Source organism: Oncorhynchus nerka, linkage group LG14 (genome assembly GCF_034236695.1).
Source record: "Oncorhynchus nerka isolate Pitt River linkage group LG14, Oner_Uvic_2.0, whole genome shotgun sequence".
In the NCBI taxonomy this organism is placed as follows: domain Eukaryota; kingdom Metazoa; phylum Chordata; class Actinopteri; order Salmoniformes; family Salmonidae; genus Oncorhynchus; species Oncorhynchus nerka.
In genome coordinates, this window is record NC_088409.1 from 63309252 (window position 1) to 63324262 (window position 15011).

General features: G+C 43.1%; 1 pseudogene; it reads left to right on the forward strand.

The window, feature by feature from the left end:
* The first annotated feature begins 11950 nt into the window (after positions 1-11950).
* Positions 11951-14110, forward strand: LOC135559669 (general transcription factor II-I repeat domain-containing protein 2-like; annotated as a pseudogene).
* The last annotated feature ends 901 nt before the right edge of the window (positions 14111-15011 follow it).

The window sequence follows — 15011 nt, forward strand, 5'->3', positions numbered from 1 at the left end:
GCCTATGCCACACAAAAATGCTTAACAGAAATGTGTTGGTTCTGTTAGCCACATATCACAGTGTTCTTTGGGTAAACAAACTTAAAACACTTTCTGGGCAGCGTGTAGATACCCTGTCAATCTCCTAACACAAAACTGGGACGAGCTTAATAACTTGACACAGACTAGGTGGGGGAACACACTAGTCATGACTATTCCAAAACTCCTTACACCTTATCTGTTGATCTCTAACATCCATCACTAACAAACAGATTGTGTGGTGGTACAGAGCTGTTGGGGTGACTGGGTGTAGTGTAGCTCTTTGTTTGGGTAGAGTGCAGGGGTTCCGTCTGTGTGACCCTCAGCAGTACTCAGACATGCCAGGAATGTGTGGAGTGCCCGGCACTGATCACACAACCCTGCTTACTTGCACCCTGTCACACCAGCACTAAACATTTATCAGCTGCCAAGTCTCCAAAAGTAAGGATGGAAAGAGAGAGAGGTTGTCTACACTTGACACTTACATGTAACTTCTGCTATCAGAATATGAAGATCGCATTGAAATGTCGCTTTGGGGTGTGATGGGTGTTCAGATCCAGCTGACCATCTCAGGTCGTCAGGGATGCATTGTGTGCGGATTTCTCCTCAGTCTAGACGCAATCCAGCTACCGAAAGCGCATACAGTGGGCGGAATCATCAGCACTCTTCCCACAAGTATCAACAAAAAAAAAAAACTAATGTTTTGGGACCAAGAGACACCTTCTCACTATAAGGTTGGAGGAAATACGTTCCTAGCGTGTGAGGAACATGTTTGCTGGCCTCAAATGCTAGCCAGCTTGCTAATACTTTGAATAAATACTTTTTGTTTGGCTACAGTTACACTAACCAGTTTGCAATCCCTTTAGTGCTATTTGCTAGTTTGCTGGCTAGCTACATAGATTAGCTGGCTAGTTAGCTAGAGTAGTTAGCTAATGCCATCAGCTGTTGTGTTATCATATGTTGCCTATTCCACCATTTGTGGAATTCATACTGACATCTGTATATAGCACAGGAAAAGGGAATAAGGACACACTGTGGACACGGTAGACATAGTTAAATGTAGCAGCATGACACATTCAGAATTCCATGATCAGAACTCTGATCAGAATACAAAAGCTTCATGAGAGAGTTCAGGATTAGAGTTGTACAGGGCTAGAGTTCAGGATTTCATAGATTAGATAAATAATAATTTGGTGGGGCTTACATTTGTACTATTTTACACAAGTCAAGTACAAATGTGTATTGTGTGAGAATTGGACATTTGTTTTTGCATATCCCGCCGAGACACGGTTGGAGAGTGGGGTCACGGCCAGGGATCAGTCATTATTGATAGCCACCCCGGAGCAATTAGGGTTAAGTACCTTACTCAAAAGGCACAGAGATTTTTCACCTAGTCGGCTCGGGGATTCAAACCAGCGAACGGTTACCTGGTTCTGATTACAAGAAAGATTAAATAAAGCCATAATACAAGGCCTGAATTCTTCAGTAGAGCAGATAGCTAGATTAGACTGCAGCTAACATCACAGGTCTCTGGATAGAACCTTAATCTTGATTTTCCAAACAAAGTCATTGCTGCTCCTAGTCCAACTTTGTGTTATTGACTGTACTTTAGTTTATCCCACGTAACTTTGTTGTTTTTGTTGTCGCACTGCTTTGCTTTATCTTGGCCAGGTCGCAGTTGTAAATTAAAACTTGTTCTCAACTGGCCTACCTGGTTAAAAAAGGTGAAATAAATACACTACAGCACAGCAGACTACACACATCACTTAGCTCCCCTAGGGCGTTTGAATAGAAGGAGCAAGCTAGCAAAATCATAGTTTCTCAGCACAACAGCTACTTTAAGGTACACGGTTTCTACCTATAGCAGTGGATTACTAGCATACCTTAACCAATGTAATGTTTGTTAGTTTACCAGTTGGATTGGTCAACTCAATAACTAAACTAGCTTAGAGGTTCTTATTGGCCGATAACGTTAGCTAGCTGCTATATTTTTACAATGAAAGAGTAGACTAACGTTAGCTCGTGACTCATTTCACTGAGTTTCAAGACCCATTGTGAATGACTTTATATTGCATAAAGTTACTCTTATTCTAGAAAAGTTCGTTTTTGGTTCACTAGCCAAACAAACAAACTAGCAGCTAGCGTGTATTAATGGTAGCAAGTTGCTAACGTAGCTAGCTAAACTTAGTTTAGATAACTAACGTCAAGTCAGTAGGCATAGCTGAATGAATGAAAGACAAATGATCCGTGTCATAATTACCTTAAATGTCCTTCGTGCACCGCTAAAATGGATAACGTAGATAAATAGTGTATTGATTCGCTAAAATAAAAGAAGCTGCCCAAAACTCTGTAATATTAGCCGAAGTCTCACTTTCCCGTCGTCATACTGAGGCTGCTGGTGGTAACACTACATCCGGGGAGCTGCTCCGTAGCAACCAATACTACCATGCTTGATTGATTCACTGAATGATTGTATTGTTTCATTGATATGACATCAGGAACTATTAACCTTGCCAAAATCACAGTTGGTTTAACACCGAAAGAAGGGTAATGACTAGGGAGTTCAGCATGGTTGCCCCAAAGCCATACATTTATACAGTGCCAGTCAAAAGTTTGGACACACCTACTCATTCAAGGGGTTTTCTTTATTTTACTATTTTCTACATTGTAGAATAATAGTGAAGACGTCAAAACTATAAAATAACACCTATGGAATTATGTAGTAACCAAAAAAGTGTTAAACAAATCAAAATATATTTTATATTTGAGATTCTTCAAAGTGGCCACCCTTTGCCTTGATGACTCTTGGCATTCTCTCAACCAGCTTCACCTGGAATGCTTTTCCAACTGTCTTGAAGGCGTTCCCACATATGCTGAGCACTTGTTGGTTGCTTTTCCTTCACTCTGTGGTCTAACTCATCCCAAATCATCTCAATTGGTTTGATGTCGGGTGATTGTGGAGGCCAGGTTATCTGATGCAGCACTCCATCACTTTCCTTCCTTGTCAAATAGCCCTTACACAGCCTGGATGTGTTGGGTCATTGTTCTGTTGAATAACAAATGATAGTCCCACTAAGCCCAAACCAGATGGGATGGCGTATCGCTGCAGAATTCTGTGGTAGCCATGTTGGTTAAGTGTGCCTTGAATTCTAAATAAATCACAGACAGTGTCACCAGCAATGCACCATCACACCTCCTCCTTCATGCTTCACGGTGGGAACCACACATGCGGAGATCATCCATTCACCTACTCTGCGTCTCACAAAGACACAGCGGCTGGATCCAAAAATCTCAAATTTGGACATATCAGACCAAAGGACAGATTTCCCCCTGTCTAATGTCCATTGCTCGTGTTTCTTGGCCCAAGCAAATCTCTTCTTCTTGTTAGTTTCCTTTAGTAGTGGTTTCTTTGCAGCAATTTGACCATGAAGGTCTGGTTCACACAGTATCCTCTGAACAGTTGATGTTGAGCTGTGTCTTTTACTTGAACTCCGTGATTAATTTATTTGGGCTGCAATTTCTGATTGGTAACTCTAATGAACTTTTCCTCTGCAGCAGAGGTAACTCTGTGTTTTTCTTTCCTGTGGTAGTCCTTATGAGAGCCAGTTTCAGAATAGCTCGATGGTTTTTGCGACTGCACTTTAGGAAACTTTTAAGTTCTTGAAATTTTCCAAATTGACTGACCTTCATGTCTTAAAGTAATGATGGACTGTCATTTGTCTTTGCTCATTTGAGCTGTTCTTGCCATAATATGGACTTGGTCTTTTACCAAATACGGCTATCTTCTGTATACCGCCCCTACCTTGTCACAACACAACTGATTGGCACAAACGCATTAAGAAGGAAAAAATTCCACAAATTAACTTTTAACAAGGCACACCTGTATTCCAGGTGACTACCTCATAAAGCTGGTTGAGAGAAAGCCAAGAGTGTGCAAAGCTGTCATCAAGGCAAAGGGTGATCTCTTTGAAGAATCTCAAATATAAAATATATTTTGATTTGTTTAACACTTTTTTGGTTACTACATGATTCCATATGTGTTATTTCATAGTTTTGATGTCTTCACTATTATTCTACAATGTAGAAAATAGTAAAATAAAGAAAACCCCTTGAATAAGTAGGTGTGTCCAAACTTTTGACTGGTACTGTTTATCTAAATATACAGCTCTGGGTAACCCCATAAATGTAACTTTATGGGCAAACCATGTTCAATTGAGAATTACCACTGAACATGCTTTTAAGTTCAGGGTATGCTACGCACCTCAACATAATGCCCTGGGTATGCTACACCTCAATATAATGGAAGGTGAGCCCTGTAACTCCCCCTCATGGTCCCCTTACAAAGAGCCTACCTGTCATGTGCTTTTAGTGTCACCATAGCAACATATCTCCTTCAATAAGCTGAAAGAGCATGATGATGGTAGAATATATCTATGTTAAAAAAAAAAAAAAAGGTTAAAGGGTCATTGGCTCATCAGATATGTGAGCGAACAAAGGAAGTGGGGCTGGACAGTAATGGAGAGTGCTGACAGCCTGGGGGGCCTTTCCATCTAATCAATATGTTATTGGGCACATTGCAATACAGACTGACCCTGCACACTCAATCCACATTCTGGGATGTTATAGTGAGTGTTGATGACAGAGAGCGAATGTGTCGAGCTCTTCTTCACACCGTGGCACACCTGCTGACATGATGGATGAACCAGGTGGTCTGATCAAGCGGTCTGGTGTGGGAATCTTCCTCCAGGCCATGGAGGAAGGGAAGGTCCAGCTAGCCCACTTCATCCTAGCTGCACTGGGTGAGGCTGCAGTAAATGCCACCATAGAGGAGCAGCGGGGGCTGGCGACAGGCCGCACCCCACTGATGTGTGCCGCAAAACTCCCACGGACCGCAGATCGCACCCATTTCCTGAGGCTGCTCCTGGCTAGGGGGGCGGAGGTGGAATGTAGAGACAGCGAAGGTCGCAGCGCCCTCAGCCTGGCCAGCGAATGTGGCTATTTGGATGCCGTCCGCCTCCTAGTCCAGAATGGGGCACACCCAGGGAGCTCAGACAGTCAGGGGAGGACGCCTCTCGCTTATGCCGCCCGCTGTCGCCACAGTGCCGTGGTCAAGTTCCTAGTGAAGGATCTGAAGAGCAGGGGGGAGGAGGGGATGGGGGAGGAGGCTGTGGGGGAAGAGACATGGCTTCTGGGAGAGGAAGAGGAACATGATGGTCACTCACTGGAGGATCTCCATGGAGGGGTAGAGGGGGTCAAGAAGAGCCAAGAGAATCCCTCAGAGGATGGACCCTCAGCAGTTGAAGCACAGGGTGGGCAGAGAAAGTCTTTGGAGACTGCAGATGTTGAAGGGTCAGGTAGTGGCTATTTCTATCTCAGACTGAGTGGTCCCCCAAAAGACATGGGCTACTTTCTCTGTGAGAACACCGTGGGTGACCTGCTCCTGGTTGACCATGTGATTTGCAACCCTTATGCCCTGGACGAGGAGCCTGGGGACAGGTGTGTTAGTGGAATGAGCCGTGGCCACTGCTCCACTTGTTCAGCAATGTCCCCACTCCTCCTCCAGTCACTGTCTGACCAGGTCATCCAGAACCCTCTGCTCTGCCAGTCAGGAGCCAGAGAGGAGTATGTCTGCCACTCCCAACCCTACCAATCACCACAGGGCTCAGGAGAAACACCCAGGAGTAGGTTCATCTCTAGCTGGCTGAAAAGAGGACACTCCTATAGTATTGACCAGTCTACCACAGAGGTCAACTCCACCAAACCCTCTAATAGCTTCTGGAAATGGATGACACCCAGACGAGTGCTGCTGAGCACTGCTGGGCCTGGACCTCACATCCCTCGGACTGACACCTCTCCAGAGTCACACTCAGAAAACAACAATCCCCTACAAGATTAGTCTTCCTCCACCACCTCAGCATTGGAGTCCCACTACACATCTTTAAGTCACCATGCTTCCAAACTGGTGCTTTCTGGAGGAAGGATATGTTGGGAGTAGGATGATAGATGGTTCCCTACAAACAGGGTATTGTAGATGTCACAGGGTGAAACGATGCAGCATGCCTAATGAGATGTGGCGTGAGCAGAGATAGAGATAGCAGACCCCCTCAGCAGGCCAAGCGTTGTCCCTACTGTCACTGAGGATCTAGGTCTGGGTCTGGGTGTAACGTTTTCCAAGCACTCTGCTGCCACACATCCCTGGAGTTGAACTTCCTAAGGGAAGTTTGTGACACTGATCTGGAGGAACTAGTTCCTGAGGACCACACTGAGACCGAGAGTCTCAGGCTGATGACTGGTTGACAACAATTCAATTGAAGAGAGTTTGGAATGCCAACATGATAATGTGAGTTGTCCACGTGAATTGTTGAGTTGTTTTACTATAATATCTAGTTTTGTACTTAACGGAATGTTAGAGCGGCAGCTTTTAATTATGAAAACTCAAGCAAATATTGATTGCTGAGAATCAGCAAATACAACACTGTGTGCTTCCGTTACATTGCAAATACTGATATTGTATTCAACATATTTTGTCGTCAAAATACAATATTAATGTCCGATTGCAACTGGGTGTGCCAGTTTATAATTATTTTTGGAAAGTCACCAAGGACAGCAGATATGGCTGTTACATATTGGAATAGAAGACTGGCATAATGTAATCGTCCACATACTCATAATTTATATAACAATGACCCCTAGTGGCGAAACAGATATCTTCTCCCTTATTAGTATTGTGTTGAAGTGGAAATGTTCGATAATGACCACATACTACACATTTTCTAAACTGTAATGAAATATTCGTATTATTACCTATATATTAATCATTTTTAGTGTTCTCTTTGAGCACAACAATTGCAATTCTGTGTATTGCTATTTGTATGCTATTCTTTCATTAATTGACAATAATAATAGGTAATAAAGACAATTCTACCTTTCTAATGGCTTGAACTTATTGAATTTCCATTGGTCCAATGGTCTTGAACCCGGAGTGGATATTGTTATCAAGAGAATTCCACACAACCAAACTAAGAACATTGAGGAAATGACACGATTTCTTGTGGAAATTAAACTACAGCAGTTAGGATATTTTCCCTAACCGTCTCACTATCTTGTTTCTAGTGAATGTAATGAGAGAACATTAGGGCACCGTGCTCCCATTGCAGGATCCCATGGCATCGTAGAGCACCAGTGTCATTTTCTAATCAATGTTGTTCAGTGTACTGTTAAATATCAAGTACAGCAGTGTAGGTAATACTTCTTTGCCTACACAGAAGGCAGAACTCCAATAGACAGCAGGAACATGAGGGGAATGTCTGGTGGCAGATTTGTAGGGGTCAGATCCAGCTCAGACAGGTCCCTCAGTTCCCTTCTTAACGACACTTATAACTTCTGTCAGGAGTGTCTACCCTAATCCACCTTCCCAGTTCCCACCTTGGTTAATCAAAAGTTGGGTGTACATTTTTTTTTTAAGTGTCAACTGACAGGCTTCTTCAGGAGCCATCACATCACAGCTGTTGAAAAAAATGTGACCTTCTTGGAGCCTTTGTTCTGTCATGCTGAGTCATACATGGGTGTCGCCTTGGAGATGGAGGCAAAGGCAGCCAGAGACAAGGAATGGGTCCTGACAACTTTCAGTGCAATTTAATTATTGATCGAAGGAAGTGTTGCAACTCTCTCCCGCTTTCCCCATATGCCTTCGAGACATAGGGAGAGAGTAGTGGGGTACGCCAACTGACTGTTCAGTGGTAACAATAATTGTCAATCATAGCTACTGTCATGATGTTTGAAAGCAGTGGGCTAATGGTAGGCTGTGTTTACTTTTCTTAGCAATAGACCAACTGAAGTTTGATAAAACAAAGATAGACAGGTAATGACGAAAATTGACAAAAAAAGAAGTGCCGATCAAGAGGAGTTAACATAAACACCTGGGGGTCAGAGGACAAACTGCACTCTTTCATCACTATTGTGAACCATGAAGCATGTAGGATCATAGGAGACGCTTGACTCATTAAATGACAAAAGGCAGATGTAGTGTGCCCAATTCCTGTGCCTGTTCTCCATGGAAAAGTAACAAAAGAAACATCTGCTTGATTCTAATCGATTGCCTTTTGAGAATATCATATTACACACAGAGAATAATGAAATCCAAAACATACATTGTGAATGTTTATGTACTTAGAAACGAAATGCTGTCTATAATGAAAACGTAAAAACAACTGTCACATTTTTGTTATACCTATTTAAATTGTACAGGGGGGGGGGTGTACAGTGCAACACAATAGATAACAGATAGTCCATAGGGGTGTGTCACAGGCTACAACAGTTCCACTGAAGGTGAATTATTTGTCTATGCTCTGGAGTTACGTACTAAACTGTCTCTACATTTCTATAGTAACAGAGATCATCTGAGTGGATGGGTTAATTGAATAAAATGTCCCTCCCTCTGCATCCGAAAAGCTACAGGCAATCACAAGTCTTTAGGCTGTCAACCTCTAATTTGATTCCTCGGTAGGCTAACCTGTATAGTTCAGCAGACTGCTGCAAAAAATCCCAATATCATTCTTCAAATAACGTCTTGCTGTCCCCTCTGTCGCGGTACATCATTGCTGCGTGTGCCTAGGTTGTCTCCAGGTGTCCTAAAGCGCATCTAAAAAGTGTCAAGCATTGCGCGGGATATCACCGCGGAGGATAGTCTGCGGACCTAACGTAGTCATAACCTTGGCTGGCACATTGTGTTATTGGTTACTGCCGGGATGGTGACATTGTCCGATGCCGGGGCATTAACAGGATCCGGACTCCAAAAGAAAACATAGTAGATTGCCAGAATAAAGGCAGATATTGACACGCATATGAAATACGCAATCGCCATCGCCACTTTCACCCAAATCTTTGTGGTTATGTTGGCATGTTTCACCCGCTGGTCGCCGGTATAGCTCGGCCTCCTGTTCATATCCCCGTTCTGCTTCACCGTGGTAACTTGTGTGTTGGCTTTCATCTTGCAATTGTTATACCCTTGTTCTGGCAATGAATGTAGTCTGTTCATGTGGTAGTGTCCAAATCCTCAAAATGATCTCTTCCCCCTTCAAGTCAGGTGGGCATTGTGGAATCCGCTGTCACTGCTCCCGGTGGGATGATGCTTTAATTAACCCTCTCTATGAACTGGACAGGGCGACTGGAGCGCACCAGAAAAGCTCACAATTTAAAAGGATCAAATGGGGCGGGTCAAAAACTATAAAAGCACATTGATTGGATTATAGTTTCACAGTTAGCAGTTAGCCTACGTCCCAGAAATATGATAGGCAAATGCACCTATGTTTATCGCACAGACCCCTATCGAAATGTTGAAAATCAAGTTAGATTTATTTACCAAAGGATGAACATAAAAATCTGCAGGGTATTCATTTATTTTATATTCATATTTCTGGTCTCGTGGATGGTGAATAGTTTTAAAAGCATCAAACAATATTCTCCCTGGAGTGTTCACATTATAATCGCTACACTCACAAGAGGCGCAAAATAGGTCAGGCAGCCGTTTGGGATTTGCACTTATTTATGTAACCTTTATTTATTTCACTAGGCAAGTCAGTTAAGAATACATTCTTATTTACAATGACGGCCCACCAAGAATACATTCTTATTTACAATGACGGCCCACCAAGAATACATTCTTATTTACAATGACGGCCCACCAAGAATACATTCTTATTTACAATGACGGCCCACCAAGAATACATTCTTATTTACAATGACGGCCCACCAAGAATACATTCTTATTTACAATGACGGCCCACCAAGAATACATTCTTATTTACAATGACGGCCCACCAAGAATACATTCTTATTTACAATGACGGCCCACCAAGAATACATTCTTATTTACAATGACAGCCTACCAAAATGCCTCCTGAGGGGAGGGGGGCTGGGATTAAATCTTTATTTTTATTTTTAAATTGGACAAAACACACATCACGACAAGAGAGACACCACACCATTACACAAAGAGAGACTTAAGAAACAACATAGCAAGGCAGCAACACACCATGGTAGCATCACAATATGGTACAAACAACAGCAAAGGGCAAGGTAGAGACAACAATACATCATGCAAAGCAGCCAGAACTGTCAGTAAAAGTGTCCATGATTGAGTCTTTGAATGAAGAGATTGAGATAAAACTGTCCAGTTTGAGTGTTTGTCGCAGTTCATTCCAGTCACTAGCAGCAGTGAACTGAAAAGACGAGCAACCCTGGAATGTGTGTGCTTTGGGGACCTTTAACAGAATGTGACTGGCAGAACGGGTTGTTGTATGTAGAGGATGAGGGCTGCAGTAGGTATCTCATATGGGGGTGTGAGGCCTATCAGGGTTTTATAAATAAGCATCAACCAGTTGGTCTTGTGACGGGTATACAGAGATGACCAGTTTACAGAGGAGCATAGAGTGCAGTTATGTGTCCTATAAGGAGCATTTGTGGCAAATCTGATGGCCGAATGGTAAAGAACATCTAGCTGCTTGAGAGCACCCTTACCTGCCAATCTATAAATTATGTCTCCATAATATAGCATGGTCATCCATCTGAATCAGGGTTAGTTTGGCAGCTGGGGTGAAACAGGAGCGATTACGATGGTTTCCTCTAAGTCTAGATTTAACTTTAGCCTGCGGGTTTGATATGTGCTGAGAGAAGGACAGTGTACCATCTAGCCATACTCCCAAGTACTTGCATGAGGTGACTACCTCTAAACCCTCAGAGGTAGTAATCACACCTGTGAGGAGAGGGGCATTCTTCTTACCAAACCACATTACCTTTGTTTTGGAGGTGTTCAGAACAAGGTTAAGGGTAGAGAAAGCTTGTTGGACACTAAGAAAGCTTTGTTGTAGAGCATTTAACACAACATCTGGAGAGAGGCCAGCTGAGTACAAGACCGTCATTTGCATATAAATGGATGAGAGAGCTTCCTACTGCCTGAGCTATGTTGTTGATGTAAATTGAGAAGAGCGTGGGGCCTAGGATTGAGCCTTGGGGTACTCCCTTGGTGACAGGCAGTGGGTGAGACAGCAGATTTTCAGACTTTCTACACTGCACTCTGAGGTAGTTAGTAAACCAGGCCAAAGACCCCTCATAGACACCAATACTCTTTAGCTGGCCCACAAGAATGGAATGGTCTACCGACTACTAATGACTTAAATGTAAATGTAAATGTATCAAAAGCTTTGGCAAAGTCAATCAAAATTGCAGAACAACATTGCTTAGAATCAAGGGCAATGGTGACATCATTGGGGACATTTAAGGTTGCAGTGACACATCCATAACCTGAGCGGAAACCAGATTGCATACCAGAGAGAATATTACAGACATCTGGAAAGCAAGTCAGTTGATTATTGACAAGTTCATCTGACACTTTTGATAAACAGGGCAAAATAGAAATAGGCCTATAACAACTAGGATCAGCTTGATCTCCCCTTTAAATAAAGGATGAACCGTGGCTGCCTTCCAAGCAATGGGAACCTCCCCAGAAAGGAGAGACAGGTTAAAAAGGTCAGAGATAGGCTTGGAGATGATATGGGCAGCAACCTTAAAGAAGAAAGGGTCTAAACCATCTGACCCAGATGTTTTTTGGGGTCAAGTTTCAGGAGCTCCTTTAGCACCTCAGACTCAGCGACTGCCTGCAAGGAGAAACTATGTGGCGGGGCAGGGGAAAAAGAGGGGGAAGAGGAGAATCAGGGATAGTCGCATTAGAAGGTGTGGGAGATGAGGAAATGTTGGACGGGCAAGGAGGCATGGCTGAGTCAAATAGGAATCCTGACTTAATTAAGTGGTGATTAAAGAGCTCAGCCATCCTGTCAGTAACAACAACATCATCAACATTAAGGGACATGGGCAGCTGTGAGGAGGAGGGTTTACTCTCCAGGTCTTTAACAGTTTTCCAGAACTTCTTGGGCACATATGTCAGAGTCAAGGCCCGCGGGCCACATCCGGCCCGCAAGAAGGTTTTTTACGGCCCCTGGGATGATCTTGATTTATTATTAGAACCGGCCCGCAGCAAGCCGGCAGCCCGCAGATCTTTTACACGCACCAATACTACATTTCCCACAATGCAAAGGTGACGCACCGAGCAGTAGGCTGCTTCATTTCAATATTTATTGGCACAGCAGTCGTCAGCATCACAGTAAAATTAACTTTCAGATACCCATCAAAAATGGCAAAACGGAAGGTGGATACTGAGAACCGGGGGTTTCAAACAAGGTGGGAGTCGGAGTATATGTTCACGAAGGTAGCTGGAAAACCTGTGTGTCTTCTGTGTGGAGAAAGTGTGGCGGTACTGAAAGAGTATAATCTGAGACGACATTATGAAACGAAACACGCGGACAAAAACAAGAATATGGACATGGAACAAAGGCTACAAAAGGCAGAGGAATTAAAACGAGGCCTCAAATCTCGACAGGCTCTGTTCAAAAAAGCCAAATCACAAGGCCAGGCTGCTGTCAAGGCCAGTTTTATTTTGGCAGAAGAGATCGCTAAATCAGCCCGGCCATTTACGGAGGGGGATTTCATCAAAAACTGCATGATTAAAGTTTGTGACGAAGTTTGCCCAGAAAAAAGGCAACTCTTGTGAGTCTGAGCAGAAACACCATTGCCGAGAGAGTAGACCAGTTGTCCATCAATCTAAAAGAGCAGCTTGTGAAAAAGGGAAAAGATTTTATTGCATATTCCTTGGCTGTGGATGAGAGCACCGACATTTCTGACATTGCCCAGTTGTCAATTTTCATCCGCGGAGTGGACTCCAACCTAAGCGTGACAGAGGAGTTTTTGGCTTTACGTCCTATGCATGGCACAACTACGGGGCATGATTTGTATGAAGAGGTGTCAAGATGTGTAAATGAGATGGAGCTGCCTTGGGAAAAACTCGTGGGTTTGACAACCGACGGAGCACCTGCGATGTGTGGACACAGGAGCGGACTGGTGGCGAAGATACGGGAAAAGATGCAAGAGGAAAACGCGACAGGTGAGCTGACAGCTTATCATTGTATCATACACCAGGAAGCGTTGTGCGGTAAAGCCTTGAAAATGGAGCATGTAATGAGCATCATCACGCACACAGTTAACTTTATCAGAGCCAAAGGTTTGAATCACCGCCAGTTCAAGGCATTTCTGACGGAGTTAGAAACGGAGCATGGTGATTTGCCTTATCACACAGAGGTGCGATGGCTAAGCCAGGGAAAGGTGCTTCAAAGATGTTTCGAGCTTCGTGAGGAGATTTGTCTGTTCTTGGACAGCAAAGGGAAAGACACAACACAACTCCGAGACGAAATGTTTCTGTGTGAAATGGCTTTTCTGTGTGACATTACGAGTCATCTGAATGCAATAAACTTGCAGCTGCAGGGTCGGGATCGTGTCATCTCTGATATGTACAGTACAGTGAAGGCATTTAAAACCAAACTGACTCTGTGGGAGACGCAGATGCGGAAAGAAAATTTGAGCCACTTTCCCAGCTGCCAGACCATGAAAGAGAAGCTCTCTACCAGTGCGTTCCCGAGCACACAGTTGGCTGATAAAATAGGTATGCTTGCCGCTGACTTTCGACGCCGATTTGCTGACTTTGAAGCCCAAAAATCAGGTTGGAACTGCTCGGTAACCCATTTGCTGTTGACGTGGAAAGCTCACCACCAAACCTCCAAATGGAGTTGATTGACCTCCAATGCAATGATGCACTGAGGGCAAAATATGCGGCAGTGGGTGCTGCGGAGTTCGCCCGTTTCCTCCCCGGCACAATGCCCCAGCTGCGCATCCAGGCTGCTCAAACGTTGTCTATGTTTGGCAGCACATACCTGTGTGAACAACTGTTTTCTTTGATGAACCTGAACAAAACATCACACAGAAGTCGACTTACTGCTGAACACCTCCACTCAATTCTGAGGATTTCTTCAGCTCAGAGCCTTACCCCGAACATTGATGAACTTGTGGAAAAGATGGGACACCACCAAGTATCACCCTCAACCTCAAACAAGTGAACATTACTGTGCAATCACATATTTAGAGTTTTTACTCAGTTCAAGTTTAAAAGTTAAAATTTAATATTTGTTTTCACTGCATGTTACTTCTCCTTAAACAAAGTGTTGTTTTTGATTAATAGATTTTTGCACTTTATTTTTTTATTTTTTGTATTTCAATCCAATTATATTTTAAAAATATTTCAGTTGAGTGGATGATAGAAAATTGCTATTATTGTTTTTCTTTGAAGTAAATTTAGCCCACTTTTGCTAAAATAGAAAATATAGTCTACTGATGGTGCCTTGAATACCGGTTTCTTTCATTTAATGTTCATGTTATGGGGATATTTATATAAAGGAAATTTGTCTTTTGTGTCTGTTGAAAATTAAAGATTACTGACAGAGCCATAAGAAAATATTGCTTTATTTATCTGATCATATTGTAATATATTTGTTAGGTTTTCAGTAGGTTCAATTAGGTTCACTAGACTATATGCGTCATTTAAACATTTTTCAATGAACATTCGAACAGTCCGGCCCTCGTCTTGTAGCTGATTTTTTTATTTGGCCCTCCGTCCATTTGACTTTGACACCCCTGTTCTTGGGGTTAGACCCACAGAGAGAGAACTGCTCCTTAAAGTAACTAACTTTGGCCTTCCGGACGAGAGCCAGTCAGCCTGAGTATGCGTGTGCCGATCCTTTAGCCAAATGCAATTCCTGAGGTGGAGTAAGTCCACAAGATCACTGTAGAATCAGGAGCTGAACCGGTTTTTAAATTCTAATTTTATTTATGGGGACGTGTCTGTTAACAATACCACTGAAAGTATGAAAAAAATATGAAAAAAAGAAGGTCCAAGCGTCTTGGACAGAGGGGTCAAGCTGATTCTATACCATTTTACAGAGGCCAGTTCATGAAGGAAGGCTTGCTAATTAAAGTTTTCTAGCAAGCATCTATGACAAATCAGGACAGGTCGTTTCACTGAGCAGCCATCACTCAGGTCATTACAGAAAACA